This window comes from Pseudophryne corroboree, chromosome 8, assembly GCF_028390025.1.
Source record: "Pseudophryne corroboree isolate aPseCor3 chromosome 8, aPseCor3.hap2, whole genome shotgun sequence".
In the NCBI taxonomy this organism is placed as follows: Eukaryota; Metazoa; Chordata; class Amphibia; order Anura; family Myobatrachidae; genus Pseudophryne; species Pseudophryne corroboree.
The window spans coordinates 28,402,100-28,416,379 of NC_086451.1; the positions used below are offsets into that span (position 1 = coordinate 28,402,100).

The 14,280-nt window shown below is 48.2% G+C and overlaps 1 protein-coding gene across 1 annotated transcript in view; it reads left to right on the forward strand.

Annotated features, from left to right (window-relative positions):
* Nucleotides 1–794: 794 nt before the first annotated feature.
* ZNF618 (zinc finger protein 618) overlaps nucleotides 795–14,280 on the forward strand; it is a 69,158-nt gene continuing 55,672 nt past the window's right edge. Inside the window, exon 1 of the mRNA XM_063936136.1 lies at nucleotides 795–829. The gene's annotated coding sequence lies outside the window, so the exon portion shown is untranslated. The remainder of the gene's footprint in view (nucleotides 830–14,280) is intronic.

A 14,280-nucleotide genomic window follows, 5' to 3' on the forward strand; every position in this document is an offset into this window, starting at 1 on the left:
CTAATATATCTTACTTAAAAAGTCAATTGTAAATGATATAGTTAATTGCGCCCGATTCTGTCTGTCCCTAAGATTAGACAGTCCGGTTAAGTTATTTTAGGTCAGACTAGATGGGCCAAGTGGTTCTTATCTGCCGCCACATACTATGGGGGTCATTCCGACCCGTTCGCACGCAGTGGTTCATCGCTGCGTTGCGAACGGGTCAGAACTGCACATGCGCGCGTGGGGGGGGACGTATTGCGCATGCGCGTCATTGCCCGGCGACGGCAGCGGCCCGAATAAAGAAGAAAGTAATCGCTAGCACGAACGCAAGAAGATTGACAGCGGGGAGGCGTTCCTGAGCGTCAGCTCGCCGTTTTTACGGTCGTGAAGATCCGAATGCAGGCGTGTCCAGGCGTTTGGAGGGCGGATGTCTGACGTCAAATCCGGGACCTTCATCGCTGGATCCATCGCACAGGGTAAGTAACTGCAGGGCTGGTCTACTTCTGCACAAAACTGTTTTAGTATAGCAGGGCTACACAAGCGATCGCAGCCCTGCTTTGCTAAAATACACTCCCCCATAGGTGGCGTCTAGTTGATCGCAGCAGCAGCAAAAAGTTGCTACGTGCGAATGACCCCCAATGTTTCTTTGTAATGATCTTGAATGCAGTAAGCCCCTTCCTGCACACTACAGTCTAATGGAGACACAAGATTTAACACTTTAAATAAATATAGCAGGAAACGGCATTCTTGTACATAATGTCATACATGTTCCACTTGCTTTATTTTTTTCTTTTCTTTTACCTTTCAGACAATGAGGCTGCATCAGTGGAGGGAGCGTCACAGGGAAGTAAGTATGACTTCTGCTTATATGCCGTCATTTATTGTATATAGTGTTTGTCCTTTTTTTGCACACTGTTACGTCACTCTACACTGTAACCCGCACGCTGCCTTTATTTCTGTCAATTACATGTATATGGCCTAGGCCCCACCTGCGCAGTCTCCATGGCAACCAGTCAGGCCTTTTGTTTCCCGTCAGTCTTTTGCAAACCTCACCAATGCTATCTAACATTTGATTGGGTGGCTGCGGGTTGGGAGTTACTGTATATTTGTTATGAAAGTGTTATTGCACAAGTAGCAGCCAATCAATACCTTCCTCTTTTTCATAGCTTGAGGATTGAAAGCAACTGTCTGATTGGTTGCCAAGGGCAACGCCATCTTTTTTTTACAGCATTATAAGTAAAACTGTTCTCATACATAAACCCCCTGGTCTGTATCTTTCTTATTCCGTGCGCAGCGTTCTTTGCTGGATTCTTAATCATATGTCAGATATTTAAATAAAACTTGTATTTATTAGGAGGCAGTTGGTTGGACATGTGGATATATTTGCGAGAAAGGGCGGATTTTTCAGATCCTTGGTCACTATTATTGCAATTATAATTACTGTTACACTTTTTGGTTAAGCCTGTGCTGTGAAGTTGATCCAAAACGTAAGGGCTGTTAAACTGAAACTGCAGGTTGTCTTTTTTTTATTTTAACCCCAAACGATTACATTTCACTGATTTTCCGGTTTCCCCAAATATGGCCTGTTCTACATTGTGCAGAAATCCGTCTTAAGGTCCGTACACATTAGACGATGTCGCTCTGTGAGCGACATCGGCTAATGTTTCCCCCTCCCGGGCCGGCCGGCGGCCGACTGTACACACTGAGCGATATGACCGCACATATCGCTCGGCGACGTCACGCCCCCTCCAGCCTTGCATGAAGGTCGTGGACGACAGTCCACATCCTTCATGCATGCCCTACCGACAGCGACGATCGTTGCCGGCCCGCGGGGCCGCGCATCGGTCGTCGCTGGCGGCATACACACGACGATAAAATGAGCGACGTCGCTCAAGGAGGGGGAAAATGAGCGACGTCGCTCATTTTATCGTTAAGTGTGTATGGACCATTAGATAGATCTTCCCAGTCTGTTTGCTCTGTGGCCCCTCTCTCTGTTTCATATCGGTTCCCCAACATTTCCCGCTCTCCTCCTGGATGTAGAGCGGGGAGGGGGGGGGGGTTTGGTTCTGGACAGGTGGCCACAAGAGGCTGATGACGATTTGGAAAGAAGTTGGGCGTACTGTATATAGATGGGTACCCGGGATATAATGTGTATATTGGCCCATCAGCAGAGCCCAGTATACGCCTCTCGAGATGCGGCCATCCGTACGAGTGCATTTAGTTTGCTACTAGTCACGATTATTCCTGCATCCACAGCTGGTTACACTTAAGGTCATAAGGGTGGGGCGACCAATATGCGTGCGACCCTTCGTAACCCGTACTTGCGTGCGACAGTTTCCCGGAAAATGCGCAGTGTGAATTCACACAAAATTTGCTCCCCAAACATTTGTATGTTCAATGGCTTATATACAGGAAAGGAAATGCCTGATCATATAAAGGTATGGTTGCAGAGCACAGATGGACTCTAGGAAAAACTAAGATTGCGTGAGGGCGCTTAGAAGCCAATAACTGAAGTTGTCTGACGGTCAGTCCCCCTTTAAGGTATAGCAAACAAACTTGCATCTGGTTTTTGCTGCTCTAGACCGCACAACCCCTCCCAGAACGACACGTGGGGACGTTGCGCAATGTGTGTCCTCACTGTGCATCTCAGGCCTCCATAATAACCAGCAATTACTATGCAGAAATACTAAAGGCCGCTTCCACCTGTATCTCATTTACTGCTCGGCTGCATATTTCCTCATCTTAATAAATCTTCCACATAAAACAACTTGCATTTTTAAGTTTAGTGGCCCTTTTATCTATAAATCGTATCGCTTGGACTATTACGCTGGCGTTTTGCCGAGAACAGGTCCTCCAGAAGACAAAGTCCTAGTACGGTTCTCTTTAGCGACTAATTGTGCACAAGTTGTGTCATGGCGTGACGTTCTGCCCCCTAGTGTTCTGGGTAAGTGAGGTAAGTTCGTTGTTTTGTGACAGCCTGTTAACAAATGGATCACCCTGCTGTACAAAGCTGATCATTAAGAGCAGACGCCTATTTAGGACACAGTTAATCTGACTGAATGAGACCAGGTATCAGCCAAACTCTGGGGGGGGGGGAGGTGTTAATATACAAATTGCTGTGTTATTATCTTTTTACCATTTTTGGAAGCACATTTCTGAATTTGCCCGTATTTAGGGACTCCGGGCATATGTCATGGAATAAATCCGTTGTTTAGCAGATTGTGGTGTATCCACAACATATAGATTATCTGACATCCGGTAAAGTTGTCAGCCTATCATTGCCATATTTATGTACAGGTTGTGCATCACATTACTGTGGCAGGCAGAGGGCGCTACAAACCTGACCGTTTCCCTAATCCCTGAGCCCTATTAGTGTATGCAGCACACGTGAAATTCTAATGTGCAATTCTGTCATCATGGAATCAGCTAAAATCGGGTATTTATCTCTCTCATTGGCATACGTGTACTCCTCTGCTAATAAACCAAGAAATCAAGCCAGTGTCTTCAGGGTCACATGACTGATTGGCGTCATTGGTGCACGATGAAAGTATGTCACCCGGTCTCATAAATAATACACCCGTCCGCTGCAGTGGCCCTATTATTATTTATTATTACTATCCTTCATTTATATGGCGCCACAAGGGTTCCGCAGCGCCCAATTACAGAGTACATATGCACATAATCAAAACAGGAAAACAGTGACTCACAGTTGAAGACAATATAGGACAAGTACAGGGTAACTAAGCATAACTACACCAGTAAACGACATAGAGATAAGTTCCAGGTGGCCAAAAAACTGCGGAATTTGGGCAGTTGAAGATTATTAAAGTAAGAAAAGGAAAAGTACATGAGGGAAGAGGGCCCTGCTCGTGAGAGCTTACATTCTAAGGGGAGGGGCAGACAGACAGGGGTTTCACAGATGGGGTACATAGAGAGCGTGGAACAGAGAGTTAGGAGGAGAGTTGGCTGGGTTTGGTAAAGAAGTGGGTCTTGAGAGCCCGTTTGAAGTTTTGTAGAGAGGTGGAGAAGTCTGAGGGGGAGAGGTAGAGAATTCCAGAGAAAGGGAGCAGCACGTGAAAAATCTTGGAGGTAGGAGTGGGAGGAAGTGATCAGAAGACAGGAGAGTCGGCGTGCATTAGCAGAGCGAAGAGGACGGGTGGGAGAGTAAAGGGAGATAAGGTCAGAAATGTAGATGGGAGAGGAGTGGGTGAGGGCTTTGTAAGTGAGTGTGAGAAGTTTTAATTGGAATCTGAAAAGGAAAGGGGAACCAGTGAAGGGCTTGTAGGAGAGGGGAGGAGGATGTACTGCGTTTGGGCCCTACAGCCCGATACTGCGTTTCAACACTTCAGCAACATCACGAAGATCCCACACATCATACACACCTGAGAAAAGGTGATGGAGAAGCAGGAAAGGAATAGAAGATTTTGAATTTGCCCTAGGGAACTATTACCAGAAAAACAAAGCTAAATGATTGGTTAGAGACCCTCTTACCGAGCGCAGGAAGAGCCCTTGGTCAGGCTGGGAGTGCGGTGGTGCATGGGTTGGTGCCAGCGGCTCGTCTGCAGTCACTGCCCAGCCTGATGGCGCTTCCAGCAGTATTGCTAAGTAGATTGGATATAAATCCTGGGATGTAATGCTGTAATAAATACCACTGTATCTGCAGCAAGGAGGGGGAATACTCTCTTCATCCGCTGTCTGGTTTTATGTACTAAAGAGAGAAATAATTTACTATATATAATAATAGTTTCTGCTGCTCAGCAGTGACAGGATCATGGAGATTTTCCTGTCGCTATGAGGAGCTCTGCTAGTCATTACAATAGTGCTTAGCATCCAGATTTATTATTATACTAAGTGAAGGGATGTTATAAGGATACTACCATTATATAGACCCATAAACATGTTTGGCATGACCTGGACAGAAGGGTGACAGCAGAGCAGCGCACAGGTGCAGCACATGTGTGGGAACTTCTGCTGCCGTGTCAGGCAGCACTTCCCGAACTATGAGGGTGGTTCAATAAGGTATCAGACCTCTCACATGTGTAATGTTCTCTATTTCATTCCAATTCCCCGCCAGGCCAGAGCAGGTAGACCGCTGCTTCCCCTCACGGCCATTACACTGCGCCTCATATCAATCATACTGTCCCAGCATCAGGTGTAAGATGGCTGGGCAGGCGGAGACATGGTCACACATTGAGGTGCGTAGTGTGATCAGATTTCCGCATTTAAAGAGCGAATCAGCACGCGGTGTACGGTGATGACGACTGGTCACGAAAATAGGATTTTACTTACCGATAAATCTATTTCTCATAGTCCGTAGTGGATGCTGGGGACTCCGTCAGGACCATGGGGGGATAGCGGCTCCGCAGGAGACAGGGCACAAAAGCAAGCTTTTAGGATCACATGGTGTGTACTGGCTCCTCCCCCTATGACCCTCCTCCAAGCCTCAGTTAGGTACTGTGCCCGGACGAGCGTACACAATAAGGAAGGATCTTGAATCCCGGGTAAGACTCATACCAGCCACACCAATCACACCGTACAACTTGTGATTTGAACCCAGTTAACAGTATGATAACAATGAAGTAGCCTCTAAAAAAGATGGCTCACAACAATAATAACCCGATTTTTTTGTAACAATAACTATGTACAAGTAATGCAGACAATCCGCACTTGGGTTGGGCGCCCAGCATCCACTACGGACTATGAGAAATAGATTTATCGGTAAGTAAAATCCTATTTTCTCTAACGTCCTAGTGGATGCTGGGGACTCCGTCAGGACCATGGGGATTATACCAAAGCTCCCAAACGGGCGGGAGAGTGCGGATGACTCTGCAGCACCGAATGAGAGAACTCCAGGTCCTCCTCAGCCAGGGTATCAAATTTGTAGAATTTAGCAAACGTGTTTGCCCCTGACCAAGTAGCCGCTCGGCAAAGTTGTAAAGCCGAGACCCCTCGGGCAGCCGCCCAAGATGAGCCCACCTTCCTTGTGGAATGGGCATTTACAGATTTTGGCTGTGGCAGGCCTGCCACAGAATGTGCAAGCTGAATTGTACTACAAATCCAACGAGCAATAGTCAGCTTAGAAGCAGGAGCACCCAGCTTTTTGGGTGCCTACAATATAAACAGCAAGTCAGACTTTCTGACTCCAGCCGTCCTGGAATTATATATATATATATATATTTTCAGGGCCCTGACAACGTCTAGCAACTTGGAGTCCTCCAAGTCCCTAGTAGCCGCAGGCACCACAATAGGTTGTTTCAGGTGAAACGCTGACACCACCTTAGGAAGAAACTGGGGACGAGTCCGCAGTTCTGCCCTGTCCGAATGGAAAATCAAATATGGGCTTTTGTAAGACAAAGCCGCCAATTTTGACAATCGCCTGGCCGAGGCCAGGGCCAACAGCATGGTCACTTTCCATGTGAGATATTTCAAATCCACAGATTTGAGTGGTTCAAACCAATATGATTTGAGGAATCCCAACACTACGTCGAGATCCCACGGTGCCACTGGAGGCACACAAGGGCTGTATATGCAATACTCCCTTGACAAACGTCTGGACTTCAGGAACTGAAGCCAATTCTTTCTGGAAGAAAATCTATAGGGCCGAAACTTGAACCTTAATGGACCCCAATTTGAGGCTCATAGACACTCCTGTTTGCAGGAAGTGCAGAAATCGACCTAGTTGAAATTTTTTCGTGGGGCCTTCCTGGCCTCACCCACGCAACATATTTTTACCACATGTGGTGATAACGTTGTGCGGTCACCTCCTTCCTGGCTTTGACCAGGGTAGGTATGACCTCTTCCGGAATGCCTTTTCCCTTAGGATCCGGCGTTCAAACCGCCATGCCGTCAAACGCAGTCGCGGTAAGTCTTGGAACAGACAAGGTCCCTGCTGGAGCAGGTCCTTTCTTAAAGGCCGATGCCACGGTTCCTCTTGGAACAGACATGGTACTTGCTGAAAGCAAATCCCTTCTTAGCTCCCGAGGCCATTAGTCCTCTGTGAGCATCTCTTGAAGTTCCGGTTACCAAGTCCCTCTTGGCCAATCCGGAGCCACGAGTATAGTTCTTACTCCTCTATGTCTTATAATTCTCAATACCTTGGTTATGAGAAGCAGAGGAGGGAACACATACACCGACTGTTACACCCACGGTGTTACCAGGACGTCCACAGCTATCGCCTGAAGGTCTCGTGACCTGGCGCAATACCTGTCCCATTTTTTGTTCGGGCGGGACGCCATCATGTCCACCTTTGGTCTTTCCCAACGGTTCACAATCATGCGGAAAACTTCCCGATGAAGTTCCCACTCTCCCGGGTGGAGGTCGTGCCTGCTGAGGAAGTCTGCTTCCCAGTCGTCCACTCCCGGAATGAACACTGCTGACAGTGCTATCACATGATTTTCCGCCTAGCGAAAAATCCTTGCAGTTTTGCCACTGCCCTCCTGCTTCTTGTGCCGCCCTTTCTGTTTACGTGGGCGACTGCCGTGATGTTATCCCACTGGATCAATACCGGCTGACCTTGAAGCAGAGGTCTTGCTAAGCTTAGAGCATTATAAATTTGCTCTTAGCTCCAGTATATTTATGTGGAGAGAATTCTCCAGACTTGATCACACTCCTTGTGTGACTGCTCCCCAGCCTCTCAGGCTGGCCTCCGTGGTCACGAGCATCCAATCCTGAATGCCGAATCTGCGGCCCTCTAGAAGATGAGCACTCTGTAATCACCACAGGAGAGACACCCTTGTCCTTGGATATAGGGTTATCCGCTGATGCATCTGAAGATGCGATCCGGACCATTTGTCCAGCAGATCCCACTGAAGAGTTCTTGCGTGAAATCTGCCGAATGGAAGCGCTTCGTAATAAGCCACCATTTTTACCAGGACTCTTGTGCAATGATGCACTGACACTTTTCCTGGTTTTAGGAGGATCCCGATTAGCTCGGATAACTCCCTGGCTTTCTCCTCTGGGAGAAACACCTTTTCCTGGACTGTGTCCAGAATCATCCCTAGGACCAGCAGACGTGTCGTCGGAACAACTGCGGTTTTGGAATATTTAGAATCCACCCGTGCTGTCGTAGAACTACTTGAGATAGTGCTACTCCGACCTCCAACTGTTCTCTGGACCTTGTTCTTATCAGGAGGTCGTCCATTTTCTTTGAAGACGAATCCTCCTTTCGGTCATTACCTTGGTAAGGACCCGGGGTGCCTTGGACAATCCAACGGCATCGTCTTGAAACTGATAGTGACAGTTCTGTACCACGAACCTGAGGTACCCTTGGTGAGAAAAGGCAAATTTTGGGACATGGAGGTAAGCATCCCTGATGTCCCGGGACACCATATAGTCCCCTTGTTCTTTGCTATCACTGCTCTGAGTGACTCCATCTGGATTTGAACCCTTGTAAGTGTTCAAATTTTTCAGATTTAGAATAGGTCTCACCTAGCCTTCAGTACCACCATATAGTGTGGAGTAATACCCCTTTCCTTGTTGTCGGAGGGGTAATTTTATTATCACCTGCTGGGAATACAGCTTGTGAATTGTTTTCAATACTGCCTCCCTGTCGGAGGGAGACATTGGTACAGCAGACTACAGGAACCTGCGAGGGGGGAAACCTCTCGACATTCCAATCTGTACCCCTTGGATACTACTTGTAGGATCCAGGGGTCCTGTACGGTCCCAGCGTCATGCTGAGAACTTGGTAGAAGCGGTGGAGGGCTTCTGTTCCTGGGAATGGGCTGCCTGCTGCAGTCTTCTTCCCTTTCCTCTATCCCTGGGCAGATATGACTCTTATAGGGACGAAAGGACTGAGGCTGAAAAGACGGTGTCTTTTTCTGCAGAGATGTGACTTAGGGTAAAAAACGGTGGATTTTCCAGCAGTTGCCCTGGCCACCAGGTCCCATGGACCGACCCCAAATAACTCCTCCCCTTTATACGGCAATACATCTTTGTGCCGTTTGGAATCTGCATCACCTGACCACTGTCGTGTCCATAAACATCTTCTTGCAGATATGGACATCGCATTTACTCTTGATGCCAGAGTGCAAATATCCCTCTGCGCATCTCGCATATAATAAGATTTTACTTACCGATAAATCTATTTCTCGGAGTCCGTAGTGGATGCTGGGGTTCCTGAAAGGACCATGGGGAATAGCGGCTCCGCAGGAGACAGGGCACAAAAAGTAAAGCTTTTTCCGATCAGGTGGTGTGCACTGGCTCCTCCCCCTATGACCCTCCTCCAGACTCCAGTTAGGTACTGTGCCCGGACGAGCGTACACAATAAGGGAGGATTTTGAATCCCGGGTAAGACTCATACCAGCCACACCAATCACACCGTACAACTTGTGATCTAAACCCAGTTAACAGTATGATAACAGCGGAGCCTCTGAAAGATGGCTTCCTTCAACAATAACCCGAATTAGTTAACAATAACTATGTACAATTTATGCAGATAATCCGCACTTGGGATGGGCGCCCAGCATCCACTACGGACTCCGAGAAATAGATTTATCGGTAAGTAAAATCTTATTTTCTCTATCGTCCTAGTGGATGCTGGGGTTCCTGAAAGGACCATGGGGATTATACCAAAGCTCCCAAACGGGCGGGAGAGTGCGGATGACTCTGCAGCACCGAATGAGAGAACTCCAGGTCCTCTTGAGCCAGAGTATCAAATTTGTAAAATTTTACAAACGTGTTCTCCCCTGACCACGTAGCTGCTCGGCAAAGTTGTAATGCCGAGACCCCTCGGGCAGCCGCCCAAGATGAGCCCACCTTCCTTGTGGAGTGGGCCTTTACAGATTTAGGCTGTGGCAGGCCTGCCACAGAATGTGCAAGTTGGATTGTGCTACAGATCCAACGAGCAATCGTCTGCTTAGACGCAGGAGCACCCATCTTGTTGGGTGCATACAATATAAACAACGAGTCAGATTTTCTGACTCCAGCTGTTCTTGCAATATATATTTTTAATGCTCTGACAACGTCCAGTAACTTGGAGTCCTCCAAGTCACTTGTAGCCGCAGGCACTACAATAGGCTGGTTCAGATGAAATGCTGACACCACCTTAGGGAGAAAATGCGGACGAGTCCGCAGTTCTGCCCTGTCCGAATGGAAAATCAGATATGGGCTTTTGTAAGATAAAGCTGCCAATTCTGACACTCTCCTGGCAGAAGCCAGGGCTAGAAGCATGGTCACTTTCCAAGTGAGATACTTCAAATCCACCTTATTTAGTGGTTCAAACCAATGAGATTTTAGAAAATCCAAATCTACATTGAGATCCCACGGTGCCACTGGAGGCACCACAGGGGGCTGTATATGCAGCACACCCTTAACAAAGGTCTGGACTTCAGGGACTGAAGCCAATTCTTTTTGAAAGAAAATCGACAGGGCCGAAATTTGAACCTTAATAGATCCCAATTTGAGACCCATAGACAATCCTGATTGCAGGAAATGTAGGAATCGACCCAGTTGAAATTCCTCCGTCGGAGCACTCCGATCTTCGCACCACGCAACATATTTTCGCCAAATTCGGTGATAATGTTGCACGGTTACTTCTTTCCTTGCTTTAATCAAAGTAGGAATGACTTCTTCCGGCATGCCTTTTTCCATTAGGATCCGGCGTTCAACCGCCATGCCGTCAAACGCAGCCGCGGTAAGTCTTGAAACAGACAGGGACCCTGCTGAAGCAAGTCCCTCCTTAGAGGTAGAGGCCACGGATCTTCCGTGATCATCTCTTGAAGTTCCGGGTACCAAGTCCTTCTTGGCCAATCCGGAACCACTAGTATCGTTCTTACTCCTCTTTGCCGTATAATTCTCAATACTTTTGGTATGAGAGGCAGAGGAGGAAACACATACACCGACTGGTACACCCAAGGCGTTACCAGCGCGTCCACAGCTATTGCCTGCGGATCTCTTGACCTGGCGCAATACCTGTCCAGTTTTTTGTTGAGGCGAGACGCCATCATGTCCACCATTGGTCTTTCCCAACGGGTTACCAGCATGTGGAAAACTTCTGGATGAAGTCCCCACTCTCCCGGGTGAAGATCGTGTCTGCTGAGGAAGTCTGCTTCCCAGTTGTCCACTCCCGGGATGAACACTGCTGACAGTGCTATCACATGATTCTCTGCCCAGCGAAGAATCCTTGCAGCTTCTGCCATTGCACTCCTGCTTCTTGTGCCGCCCTGTCTGTTCACATGGGCGACTGCCGTGATGTTGTCCGACTGGATCAACACCGGTTTTCCCTGAAGCAGAGGTTCTGCCTGGCTTAGAGCATTGTATATTGCTCTTAGTTCCAGAATGTTTATGTGAAGAGACGTTTCCAGGCTTGTCCATACTCCCTGGAAGTTTCTTCCTTGTGTGACTGCTCCCCAGCCTCTCAGGCTGGCGTCCGTGGTCACCAGGATCCAATCCTGTATGCCGAATCTGCGGCCCTCCAATAGATGAGGACTCTGCAACCACCACAGAAGAGACACCCTTGTCCTTGGAGACAGGGTTATCCGTAGGTGCATCTGAAGATGCGACCCTGACCATTTGTCCAACAGATCCCTTTGGAAAATTCTTGCGTGGAATCTGCGGAATGGAATTGCTTCGTAAGAAGCCACCATTTTTCCCAGGACTCTTGTGCATTGATGTACAGACACCTTTCCTGGTTTTAGGAGGTTCCTGACAAGCTCGGTTAACTCCTTGGCTTTTTCCTCCGGGAGAAAAACCTTTTTCTGAACCGTGTCCAGAATCATCCCTAGGAACAGCAGACGAGTTGTCGGTATTAACTGGGATTTTGGAATATTCAGAATCCACCCGTGCTGTTTTAGCACTTCTTGAGACAGTGCTAATCCCATCTCTAGCTGTTCTCTGGACCTCGCCCTTATTAGGAGATCGTCCAAGTATGGGATAATTAATACGCCTTTTCTTCGAAGAAGAATCATCATCTCGGCCATTACCTTTGTAAAGATCCGAGGTGCCGTGGACAATCCGAACGGCAGCGTCTGAAACTGATAGTGACAGTTTTGTACAACGAACCTGAGGTACCCCTGGTGTGAGGGGTAAATTGGAACGTGGAGATACGCATCCTTGATGTCCAAGGATACCATAAAGTCCCCCTCTTCCAGGTTCGCTATCACTGCTCTGAGTGACTCCATTTTGAACTTGAACTTCTTTATGTACAGGTTCAGGTTCAAGGACTTCAGATTTAGAATAGGCCTTACCGAGCCATCCGGCTTCGGTACCACAAAAAGAGTGGAATAATACCCCTTCCCTTGTTGTAGAAGAGGTACCTTGACTATCACCTGCTGAGAGTACAGCTTGTGAATGGCTTCCAAAACAGTCTCCCTTTCGGAGGGGGACGTTGGTAACGCAGACTTCAGGAAACGGCGAGGTGGATCTGTCTCTAATTCCAACCTGTACCCTTGAGATATTATCTGCAGGATCCAGGGATCTACCTGCGAGTGAGCCCACTGCGCGCTGTAATTTTTGAGACGACCGCCCACCGTCCCCGAGTCCGCTTGAGAAGCCCCAGCGTCATGCTGAGGCTTTTGTAGAAGCCGGGGAGGGCTTCTGTTCCTGGGAAGGAGCTGCGTGTTGCTGTCTCTTCCCTCTACCTTTGCCTCGTGGCAGATATGAATAGCCCTTTGCTCTCTTATTTTTAAAGGAACGAAAGGGCTGCGGTTGAAAAGTCGGTGCCTTTTTCTGTTGGGGAGTGACTTGAGGTAGAAAGGTGGATTTCCCGGCTGTAGCCGTGGCCACCAAATCTGATAGACCGACTCCAAATAACTCCTCCCCTTTATACGGCAAAACTTCCATATGCCGTTTTGAATCCGCATCGCCTGTCCACTGTCGCGTCCATAAAGCTCTTCTGGCCGAAATGGACATAGCACTTACCCGTGATGCCAGTGTGCAGATATCCCTCTGTGCATCACGCATATAAAGAAATGCATCCTTTATTTGTTCTAACGACAGTAAAATATTGTCCCTGTCCAGGGTATCAATATTTTCAATCAGGGACTCTGACCAAACTACCCCAGCACTGCCCATCCAGGCAGTCGCTACAGCTGGTCGTAGTATAACACCTGCATGTGTGTATATACTTTTCTGGATATTTTCCATCCTCCTATCTGATGGATCTTTAAGTGCGGCCGTCTCAGGAGAGGGTAACGCCACTTGTTTAGATAAGCGTGTTAGCGCCTTGTCCACCCTAGGAGGTGTTTCCCAGCGCTCCCTAACCTCTGGCGGGAAAGGGTATAATGCCAATAATTTCTTTGAAATTATCAGCTTTTTATCAGGGGCAACCCACGCTTCATTACACACGTCATTTAATTCTTCTGATTCAGGAAAAACTATAGGTAGTTTTTTCATACCCCACATAATACCCTGTTTAGTGGTACCTGTAGTATCAGCTAAATGTAACTCCTCCTTCATTGCCAAAATCATATAACGTGTGGCCCTACTGGAAAATACGGTTGATTCGTCACCGTCACCACTGGAGTCATCGCCTGTGTCTGGGTCTGTGTCGACCGACTGAGGCAAAGGGCGTTTCACAGCCCCTGACGGTGTTTGAGTCGCCTGGACAGGCACTAATTGATTGTCCGGCCGCCTCATGTCGTCAAACGACTGCTTTAGCGTGTTGACACTATCCCGTAGTTCCATAAATAAAGGCATCCATTCTGGTGTCGACTCCCTAGGGGGTGACATCCTCATATTTGGCAATTGCTCCGCCTCCACACCAATATCGTCCTCATACATGTCGACACACACGTACCGACACACAGCAGACACACAGGGAATGCTCCTAACGAAGACAGGACCCACTAGCCCTTTGGGGAGACAGAGGGAGAGTTTGCCAGCACACACCAAAAGCGCTATATATATATATCAGGGATAGCCTTATAATAAGTGCTCCCTTATAGCTGCTTTGTTATATCAAATATCGCCATAAATGTGCCCCCCCCTCTCTGTTTTACCCTGTTTCTGTAGTGCAGTGCAGGGGAGAGACTTGGGAGCCGTCCTGACCAGCGGAGCTGTGAGAGGAAATGGCGCCGTGTGCTGAGGAGATAGGCCCCGCCCCTTTTCTGGCGGGCTCGTCTCCCGCTATTTAGAAACATTAGGCAGGGGTTAAATATCTCCATATAGCCTCTAGGGCTATATGTGAGGTATTTTTAGCCATTATAGGTAATCATTTGCCTCCCAGGGCGCCCCCCTCCCAGCGCCCTGCACCCTCAGTGACTGCCGTGTGAAGTGTGCTGAGAGGAAAATGGCGCACAGCTGCAGTGCTGTGCGCTACCTTTTGAAGACTGCAGGAGTCTTCAGCCGCCGATTCTGGAC